Below are 11432 nucleotides of genomic sequence, written 5' to 3' on the forward strand. Positions count from 1 at the left end.
AATAAAAAAATAAAAAATTGAAAAATTAGAAAAATACAAAAACAGTATGTGTTTGTGTACATTGGTACTTGTGTACCTTAAATGGCCAACGAAACAAAGTTTTTTAAAATTTGTGTCTCTTGTAGCTTAGATGAGCATCTTTATGCACAAATAAGCAAGTGAGCTTTTTGGCTCTTGTTTGTGATGAGTGAGATTAAGTTATTTCTTGTACTTAACACTCGCATCACTCTTTTTGACGGGAATGACTAAAAAGCCTAAGAGAAAAGCATAAATAACCATCTCACCACTGTTGTCCGCCAATCATGGAATGACATCGATATTCTTTGGCATAGTAAAAATGCAATGTCAAAAAGCTTAACATAAGTAGATATTTCTTTCCTCTCTTATATGCCCATACATGATATGCTTAATAAAAGAAAATATGCAAAGAAAAATTAAAGCAAAAAGTATCAAAATGCTTTAAAATATGATTGTAAGCATGTATTCTAGGAGATGTAGGAGTTATAAGATATACCTCGAAGGTGATAGTCCCCATCAAGCAATTATGATCGTGTGTGAGTCAAATTAATTTACTCATATCTCAAATTGTCATGTAGACACTTTAGCAATCTTGCGATGTTTTTCACACACAACATGCAATATTCTTTGCTACTTTTGATACATGTGCAGGTTTCGATGTAATTTGGCCATCATAAGGTTTACATGTGTTAATGTATACTCACTAAACTGTCTTGACTTATTTTTGAAATATAGAATTGGTTAGACTTGTTTTGTGTGTGTGTGTGTGTGTGTGTGTGTGTGTGTTTTGGATCTATGTGCTTAACATTTTCCTTGTTGAGATATGATTTTGAGAGTTTAAAATATTGTTTGGATCCTTGGTTGAGTAACATGCTTGATTGTAGCCATATCTGTGTTTTTATCTTCTTGAAAAACTGTTTTTAAGCAATCTCGACAGCTTCTTAATACCTCTCGATAACTAGGCTATCTATCAAGCTCTTTAGCTTCCTTTTATCCCAATCTTGATAGCTTCTCGATAGCTCCTCAATCCATCGAAAAAGCTTTTGTCTCCTCGATAGATGCTCGATAGCTTCTCAATCCATCGAGGCCCCTGTGCTGTGGTCACCGCTCAACAGATCCTCAATAGCTCTTCGATAGCTGATTCATGCCATTTAAATCTTAACACCTCTCGACACCTCTTAACACCTCTTGATCTATTGAGATTTATGTTTTTCTATATATACGGTCAACGCGAAAATTCTCTCATTTTCTCCAATCTCTCTCGATAGACTCTCTCTTCTCTCACTCCGAAACTTCTCAAACTCAACCTTTTCACATTCCTCACTTCATCTTCGGCCTAAATCAAGTGTTCTTCATCTGGTATGATCTTTTTTCTCTCTTGTATCATGCATTTCATTCTTTTTGACCTAAGTTTAGGGTTTTTGAAAAGTTTTTGGGGTTTTTCAAAATTGATGAGGTTTTTGCAAAAATTTTGGGTTGGGTTTTACTAAAATGAGTTTGAAAACATCATGCATTGTATTGCATATGCATTATAACAATGTTTCATGCATTTTAGATGTGTGTTTACTTTGTTACAATGATGTGTCTTGGTAGGTTTGGATTGAGCTGAGCCTATGGTGTTTTTAAGTTTACATGTTACATATTCATGCATTTTCATGCATACGTACCTTCTTTTATCTTTATATTGATATTGATATTGATATAGTTGGTGCTTTTCTGTGTGTGTCTCTCTCTCTCTCCCTCTCTCTCTCTCTTGCGTTAGTTTGCTCTATGGCACCTAAACGCAAATCCACTCCATCCCAAAACCCTCTTCATTCTGGGGCATCCTCTTCTTCTGATCCTACTCCTTTCCACATTCAGTTTCGTGATGATAAAGCTCGAAAGGACTTTTCGGAGAACTTTTCTAAACAAGGCATTCATTCGGAATGCCAAGTCATCTTATTGGATTTTTTCGATACTGACCTTCCCACTGTCATCTATAGTTGGGGTTGGGAGTCACTGTGTGACGTCTCATTCATGTGCCCTTCTGTGATCATTCAGGAGTTCTACTCCAACATGCACGAATTTGACACTTTTGTACCTCATTTTGTTACTCGCGTTAGAGGTACGCGCATTATAGTCACTCCAGATCTTATATCCAAGGTGCTACACGTTCCTAGGGTAGCCTATCCTGACTACCTTGGTTGTGATCATCATAAGACTGTGTCTAAAGCCGAGCTTATGCCTCTATTCTATGAGACACCATCTTCATGGGGTGATCATCAAAACACCTAATGCTCGGTCTTTGCTAAAGGTTTGAGATTCCATAACATGGTAATGAAATTCGTTCTCCATCCATTGTCTCACTATAACACTATTACAAAGTCTCGTGCTCGGTTTTTGTTATCCCTCATTGAGGACATTTCTATTAACTTCCCTTCTCACTTCATTCTCTCTCTTATAGATGTCTATAAGGGTACGACGACCTGTGATAAGCTCATTTTTCCTCTAGCTATCACGAGGATCCTTCGCCATTTTTCTGTCTCCTTTCCTCCGTCTGATCCCTTCTTCGTCATGGGTGCCATTGATGCTGCTACCGTTAGACGAAGTGATGCTTAGCTTCGTTTGAGGCGGACTCAGACCGAGATGGCTGCTCCTCTAGCTTCTTCAGCTCCATTCACCTCTGCTCCTTCTTCCTCCATGGGTGGAGTGACTCTCGAGGCCATCATGGCATAGCTTGTGCGCATGGATGCTCGCCTTGACACTCTTAGTGATGAGTTGTGTCAGGTGAACACCCGTGTTGGTCGTATCTCACGACGATAGGCTGTCATGAGTGGTTTCACTACGACGTCTTCTTCATCTCCACCGACTTCAGAGGATAAGAGTGATGATGGCTTTGGTAGTGATGATACTGATGAGGACGATGGTGCTAGCTCGCCCAGTGATGATGAGATGTCTACTTGATGTACTTACCCTTTGTCACTCGTGACCAAAAGAGGGAGTAGTTTTGGATATGAGAATAGTCATACTCATAGGGGGGGAGTTAGTATAGGAGATTTTTGTTAAAGGGAGTGTCTATATTTTTGGAGGGATGTAGTGAGGACTTATGTATCTTTTTCTTTTCCTTCTATCTTAGATACATTTTTAATGTACCTTTGATCTTGTGACCACTTTGTGATAGCAAACCTTGTACTCTTTGATGATATATATATGATGAGATTATTATTATAGTTCTTTCACCAATCTTTACATGTGTTGTTTCTTTTCTCTCTTTATGCACATGCTTCTTATATGTTGTATGCAATCTTTTATTTCTGTCTCACACTAAGATGACTTGATGAGTTTTGTTTTAAGTGTTTCAGAAATACAGGTTGTCAAAGTCTTCCTTGCCATGAACTCTCTTCTTGCAATGTTTTTCAAGAGTTTGTGTTAGGATAGATTTTATTGTATTCAACAAGTGAGTATGAGTTGAGTGATTTATACTTCTCTCATATGTTCATTGGTTTGATGTGATTTTGTCATAGATTGCCAAAGAGGGAGATTGTTAGGATATATGTGAATCATGTTAGGAACATATGTCAATATTTTATGTAATTGGCTAATTCTTTAACAAAACGCACTTTACTTGTAATTGGATAGATCTAGAATATGTTTAATGCTTCAAGAAATAAGGTTTCAAGTTCAAGTGTTAAAGTCATGCAAGTCTGTCCAAGAAACAAGTGAAGAAATGTTGTTCATTAAAGCTCAACAGCTAGTATCTATCGAGGTTTAAAAAGCTGTTTCAGTTCGAAACTCGACAGCTGCTCGACAGATAGGATATCTTTCGAGAATTATGAAAATCAGATTTTTAGTTCTGATTTCATTCCAATCTGTGAGTATGTGTTTAGGCTTTCTTTTCTCACAACTCTAAACATACAATTGCACAAGGGCTGTCACAGAGAGCACAATTGCACAAGTGTGAAGCAAAGTGTTGTTCATGCAAATTGTGAACGGAAACCTAGTTTGCCTTAGTTCTTCTTTCTCTTGAAGAAGCTGCTGTGTTTGTACATTGTAGGGTTTTGTAGCCAAGCAACTTCGTGATCTTCATCGTGTGATGAACTGAAGAACTTTGCAGCCAACATCCTTCTCAAGTTAGTGATCAAGTCGCATACTGGGATCTGTGCATCTATTGGTTAGTCACGTACTGGGAGCCGTGCATTGAAATGAGAGATTGTCACTACAGAACAAGTCCAATTAGGTATTAGGGTAAGGGTTCAACTGTAGGTTGGTATAAGGTATTGGGATTCCTTTACTTGTAACCGCTTGTTGTGATAATAGTGAATTCTCGAGAGTGGTGACCTTAAAATCACCAGGTGGGGTTTTTGCCTCGAAGGTTTTCCTCATTTGTAAACAAATCACAGTGTCAATTTTATTTTCCGTTGCATTATATTTTATTTGGTGATTTGTTTGTGCTGCCACGTACATTGCATGTTAATTTGATTAATTAACAAACTTAGGTAGTTAATCAATTAATTCATCACAAGGGGTCAATACATTTTTGGCCTATTGGTTATTAGTTGTAAAGTTCTTTACTTCAAAGCACATTGAAGATCTAAAAGCACTTGGTTACAAAACCTTAAGGCGTACAAAACACAGTAGCTTCTCATAGAGTGTATGAGTTCTCTGATTAAGTCTTTTCTTTGATGACTTTAAAATAAAGCTTTTATATGGTCTAGAGGTTTAGTAAACAAAATTCTAGCAATTCAAGTCATCATGGGCCTAAATTCATATCTAAGAATTCTAAAATTGTAGATCTTGATAGATCGAGCTTGTGTAGAGAATTCTTCATTAAGTCTCAATAGATGCTAGTATCGGGCTTGTGTTGAGACTAATTTCGAGCTTCACTAAATCAACTTTTCTTCACTTGTGTCTTGGTTAAATCTTCATGTCTTTAATGATACCACTTGTTATGTTTGAACAACATATTTCTTGATATATTAAACTCATCTTAGAACTACTCAACTATACATAAAGTGCATTGTGTCAAAAGATATGCCAATACATATAAAATATGGCCCTAACATGGTATATATAGGCTGAGTTTGAATCTCAAATCTCTTAGTTGACTACAATAACTTTTATTAGTTAAGTTAACTGAAACCTACTATCTAACTTAAGAACATGAGATAAGAGCAATTGATTTTGAAAACATCAAAGCCAAAATTAAAGATAAAATAATAATAAAAACATATCCAAACATCCAAATTCCCAAATTACTAATGTTACTGTCACATAATAGGAAACTAAGTCATTGAAATTATACAACTTCTTTAGAGAAGGTAGGAAGTTAAACGAGATAAACAAATATGATAGGTTTTATATTGTCGATCGGCTCATTCCATCTCTTTTTAAATATATATATAGATATCTCATATTTATTGGTGGTGTAATTTATTCATTTCGAACATGAGTTAAGTACAAGTCAGGATTTACTCAAAAGACAACAAACTTTTTATATACTCAAGATGAAGAGTTGATGCTCTTTTGAATATATGTTTTGTATGGGAATGAATTTCTGAGTGAAACTTATTTTATTGGAAAGTAAATATTAGAATTCAAATACTTCAAAACAGACTCAAATATGATCCAATATTTGTATGTCCAATCGCCATGTCATTTTTAAATTTAATATTCAATTTTTTTATAATCCAACTATAATTTATAACACTTTGCAACATAATTACATTATGAAATTCTTTGTGGTACACACTTAGGCAATGTTTCCTAGATAAACTACCTGGTATGAACAAATTGCGAGTATAAAAGTGAAGTGGATGTAGAAGCAGCAGAATATGTGCCTAATTGTGAAGAACCAGTGTAGTTACTAGGGCTTGATGACTGAGCATGGTGATTATCCAATAAAGTTGCTGAAGATGTAGATGCACAAATTGCAGGGGTAAGATAGGTTGGTACATGTATTTTTGGCTCGAGAATGGGCAACGCAGTTTCGAAATCGAGCACATGAATGGCTTTCCTTATTGAAGACCTAGCAATGGAATCTGGATGCGCACACCAAAGCCCAACCACCATCAATCGTTCCATTTGCTGCTCATCAAATCTCCACACAATCTAGGGTCAGCAGCCTTAAGAAGATTTCCTATTCCATAAAGCTCCCAAACCCACTCCAACATAATTATTTCATCTTCTTTTGCATTGGGATTAATGGGCTTTCTTCCACAAGCTATCTCCAAAGCCACAACCCCAAAACTATATATATCTAATTCTTTGCTGGCCCTGCCCGAGATAACACATTCAGGGGCCATATAGCCCATGGTCCCTGCCAAAGCCGTGGTTTGCGATCCTTTGTCATGGTCCACAAGTCTAGCTAAGACAAAATCTCCAAGCTTTGCTTTAAAATTTGAGTCCAACATGACATTGCTTGACTTTATGTCCCTATGTAATACACATTGTTCCCATTCTTCATGCAAGTATAGCAGTGCTGATGCTAGTCCTTGAGCAATGTTGTATCTCACCATCCATGTTAACAAACTCTTGCCTTTGAAAAGATGTGAATCTAAGCTACCATTTGACACGAATTCATAAATAAGTAGGAGATCCTTCTTCTCGTGACACCAACCAAGGAGTTGCACCAAATTCCGATGCCTCAACCGACTCATACTATTCACCTCAGATGCATACTCCTTTATCCCTTGTTTAGATCCCCTTGATACCCTTTTGATAGCAACATAAGAATTCAAGTCCTGTAAAAATCCTTGATAAACCCCACCAAACCCTCCTTCTCCAAGCTTCTTCTCCTCAGCAAAGTTATTTGTTGCACTAACCAGTTCATTGTAGGAAAATTTCTTTGGCCCAGTACCACTTTCAAATTCGTCGTCCATGGAAAGATCAAACCCAAGTCTTCCTCTTCTCCCCCTCTACCCCGCTTCCTCTTATACATAAGCCCAACTAACCCCGAACAACTAAACAAAATACAAGCACCCACGCTTAGGCCCACCACCAATATTTTCTTTCTAAAATTTTTCTCATTCTTGTTTGGTTGGATCCAAAAAGGTTGTGTTGATTGAAACGACCAAGTGCAGAGAATATGTGACTCGGAAAGCAAGCTTGTTGAAGCCAAGAACCCAAATTCAACCCATTCTGGTAAATGCTCTATCAAATTAGTTACAGAAGAAAGGTGTTGTTGAATAGGGGTGGTACCATTATAGAAACCAATGAAGGTGACACTAAGATTTTGCATAATAGCATCGTATTCGACACTTACACTATATGTTCTATTTTCCTTAATATTACAATACCATGGTGTTGAGGTCAAAGTTGTTATGTTGTTAATATTGATACCAACATGTTCACGTACCGGCAAAGGAGGATCCCATCTAAGATTTCGATAAGTATCAAACTCCACAGCAACGAATTTATTTGCAGATAAGAAACTTGGGTCTCTCACTTGGTCACGACTTACAAGGCCAAGGCCAACGCCATCTGTTAGACTAGCTAGGTTGTGGGAAATCTGGACTTGCAAGGAAGAATATGAGGCCATCTGAATATCTGACTTCACCTGGCAAATAAATGATGAAGGAGAAATTTGTAGTGAAGTTGGCGAGTTTTCCTGATTCTTTGTCCCAAAGATGCATCAATTTTGAATATGTGGCTCGACCCCAATTGTCCACAGTATTTGGTGTGAGTTTGATAAATGAACCTGAGATAGTAGCGTTCCCTGTAATGATAACAATTTTGTTATTTGTTTCAATGAAATCGGAGTAGTTGAAGGTTAGCTGAGTTACACAAGGGATTACGAGAAAGAGTGAAATGGTTACGATCAAGTAGAGAAAGAGCAGCTTTGATGCTTGGAAAACCATGGCTGGGAGAGCGCTTTGAGATTAGGTTAGAGGTATGTAAATTGACATCAAATTTGACTTCTTGTTGCAGCTTTGGTAGCTAGTGGTGCATTTTATTCGCAAGAATTTGACTACACTTTAACTAAATAATCTTCTACTCTAAAGTTTTTCTTCAAAATATAGAGTTGTCTTACTAGTAATAGTATATTTCAAGACCATAGTCAGTATAATCACTACAAAAAAATCGTTCTATCTCAGCATTTTTTTCCCGGCATTTTTAAAAATTGCTGCAATAGAGAAGCTTATACCAGCACTTTTTGAAACTGCTGGTATAGGAAACCCTATTACGGCCGCTCAAAACCGGTGCTTTATAAATCGCTGCAATAGGAGACCTATAGCAGCGGTTTTTTTAAAAACGCTGGTATAGGATGCCCTATTGCAGCGTTTTATAACCACCGCTATAAGTTAGGGTAATCTTTTTTTTTTTAATTAATTTAATTTTTGAAATTATCCTATCTCGGCGCTTGAAAAGCGCTGGAATAGGGTGACCCTATTCTAGCGCTTCAAAAAGCGCTGGGATAGGATCCAGGGAATGATGAGAGGCCTATCCCAGCGCTTTTTGAAGCGTTGGAATAGGGTCACCCTATTCCAGTGCTTCAAAAAGTTCTAGGATAGAGGTGGACCTATTCCAGCGCTTCAAAAAGCGCTGGGATAAGGTCAAAAAGCACTGGAATAGGTCCTTCGTACCATTGAATAAATTTCAAACTTCTCTCTTATTTTTTTTAGCTTGGCACCACTTTGCCCTCTCATTTTTGGTCTCCCACTTCTTTACTTCAGATATTTTCCTCTCACCCACCCCCCTTTTCTTCCTCATTTTCATGTTGGTCTCTCTCTCTCTCTCTCTCCCTCGCTCTTGTTTTTCTTGTGCTGCAGCCTCTCCTTTCCTCTCACCAAAATCTTACTCCCTCTTCATCTCTCATGAATAGCCACCGCTAGATCATCCCTCTAGCCACCATATACTCCTTTATTTGTGCCTTTTCCCAACAAGAATTTAAGGTAAAAATCTAAGCTTTTTGCTTAATTTCTTTTATGAAATCCTTTGAGTTTTGCTATTCAATGATTATTGTAGTGAATACTTGATGGGTTTTGGTAAATAATGGAAGATTAGAGGGTTGAGATGATTTGGGTAGCAATGGTTTTGTTATAATCCGAAAATTTCATATCATTTGAAGAGTTTTTGCTTTGATAAAAGGTTTTGGTTGATTAGTTTCCTAATGGGTATTTGAGGGTTGGTTTTCTAGATCAACTATATGGGTCTTGTTGTTGCATATGTTGATATGAGTTGATTTTTGGAAGTTTTTTCTTTGCATTTTAAATGACTTTGGCAAATGTGGGTGTGTGTGAAGTGATAACTATGAATTTATGCAAGTGAAGTGTGAGCATGTGCTTTTTGCATACCAAGTGTTTGATAAGTTGTTTATATGAGATTTTGGGTTTGATTCCTTGGTTTTAATATGCTTTAAATCTTGTAGTTTTAATGGGAGTGATTCTCAAATAACTTGGGCTATTCTTAAAACTATAACAATTTTCTAAAGCTGTCAGGGACAGATTTGAGTTAGCTGCAATACATGATTTTTAATAAATTATAGATAAACCTTTTTGAGCTGATTCTTTGGTGGTACATACTAGACACATAAAGGCTTCTCTCTATTTAATTTTAAGCTTTTTGGATAACATTAAGTGGACCAAAAGAATTTTATAATAAGGGTTGACCTGTTGGAAGTTATCTAAAAGTGTGATTAGGATGTTGAGACTTTAGGGAATTTACTCCAAGCTTTTGTTTTGTGGTTTAGCTTGTAAGTTCATATGTGCTTTCTTTGACAAGTATTTTACTTTGGCTAATTTTATCATGGTTTGGTAGTGACATATGTTGTATCAAGTTGGTACATGCACATTGTTTGCAGGAGGGAAATTAAATGTTTTAGTTGTGTTGTAGTCCTATGAGTTTCTTGTATGCTTTTTTGGTTCCCTTTTGGGTAGGGATACTTGTCAAATTACAAATAAAGTTCTCTTACCTTTTCTTTTGTCAAATTACAAATTATAACCTCTAACTAAAATGGTCTACAAATCATTGTTTTTATGTGGTCCAAATCAACTGGCACCACCACCCAAAGCTATGCATATCAATCCCTCTCTGCACATCTTAATAATTGTTGCCCACAACCCCAACTATAATAATTAAATAGTTATATCAAACAATCACAGAAAACTTGGGAACATGTGTTAATTCTGATTTTGATTCTGTTCTAGCTAATGGATATATGAAACTATTTGGCCAAATGTGTTTAACATCCTTGTCTTTCCACGTATTCATGTGGGTTGGAATCTTTTCTAGCATAGAAAATTTGGTAAATTTAGGAAATACAAGCTGGCCATGTTTGACTCAAATATATAACAAAGAAAAAAAATGGTACAAGTAATTGAAAAGTACTAATACTATATAACATATGATCTTTCAAGAATTCAAGCGCTAAGCTCGATGAGATGCTCAGTTTTCAGAAATCTGCTTCAGATCGAACAAGCTTAGGGTATGATTTCTCTTCCTCTAATATTACTTCTTTTAGTACTACTAGTTTTGTTCCTCCTAGAAATAATGTTGAAATTGAGAACACTAATGTTAAAACTGAATTAGCTAGTAATAACATAGACAAGGGTAAATCTATCTTAGGAGCACCCCCTAAGCAGGATAAGAAGGAAGTTAAAAACCCTAGGGCTAAGAAGGCCAACTCTCAAAGGTCTAAACAAAAAAAGTAGCATCTCTGTCATCACTGTGGAGCAGCTGGTCATACTCGACCAAATTGCTATAAGTGGTTAGCCACTCAAAATAGCAATAGCATGTGGCGTCAAGAAACCAGAATCAGTTTCCGTCCTCGTTTGCTCCTCTTAGAGATCTTTTCAAAGCCCTCATGTTCCTTTCGAACTTGAACGGTATCAATTCTTCCCCCTCACCGTCGGTTCAAGGGTTTATGAAAAGGAAAGGTTCTTCCAAGGTGTGGAAGGAAAAGGGTTCCAAGTGCTTTAATCACTTTTTCTCTCTCTCCATTTGTTTTTGATTTTGCATTACTTGTGTGTTTTGCTTTAATGTTTTGAGTTAGTTTATTTTTATGCATTGCTTTGTTTTGTTTTACATGTTTTTGGTTGTTAGTTTTTCAGTTTTAGTTATTTTTGTTTTTGTTTTAAAAATAAATAAAAATATAAAAAATTGAAAAATTCAGAAATATACAAAAACAGTGTGTGTTTGTCTACATCGGTTCCTAGGAACCTTAAAAGGGTCATTGAAACGAAGTTCTCTAAACTTTGTACTTCTTGTAGCTTAGATGAGCATTTTTATGCACAATTAAGCAAATGAGTTTTGTGGTTCTTTGTTTGTGATGAGTAAGGTTAAGTGATCTCTTGTACTTAACACTCGTATCACTCTTTTTGACAAGAAGTACTAGAAAATCCTAAAAGAAAGGCATAAATCACCATCTCACCACTGTTACCCACCAATCATGATATGATATCTGTATGTTTCGGCATAGCAAAAGTGCAATGTCAAAA

At 36.4% G+C, this 11432-nt stretch overlaps 1 pseudogene; it reads right to left on the reverse strand.

Moving 5' to 3' along the window:
* Positions 1 to 5769: 5769 nt before the first annotated feature.
* Positions 5770 to 7853, reverse strand: LOC142644194 (L-type lectin-domain containing receptor kinase IX.1-like; annotated as a pseudogene).
* Positions 7854 to 11432: the final 3579 nt, after the last annotated feature.

This window comes from Castanea sativa, chromosome 7 (genome assembly GCF_040712315.1).
Source record: "Castanea sativa cultivar Marrone di Chiusa Pesio chromosome 7, ASM4071231v1".
Classification (NCBI taxonomy): Eukaryota; Viridiplantae; Streptophyta; class Magnoliopsida; order Fagales; family Fagaceae; genus Castanea; species Castanea sativa.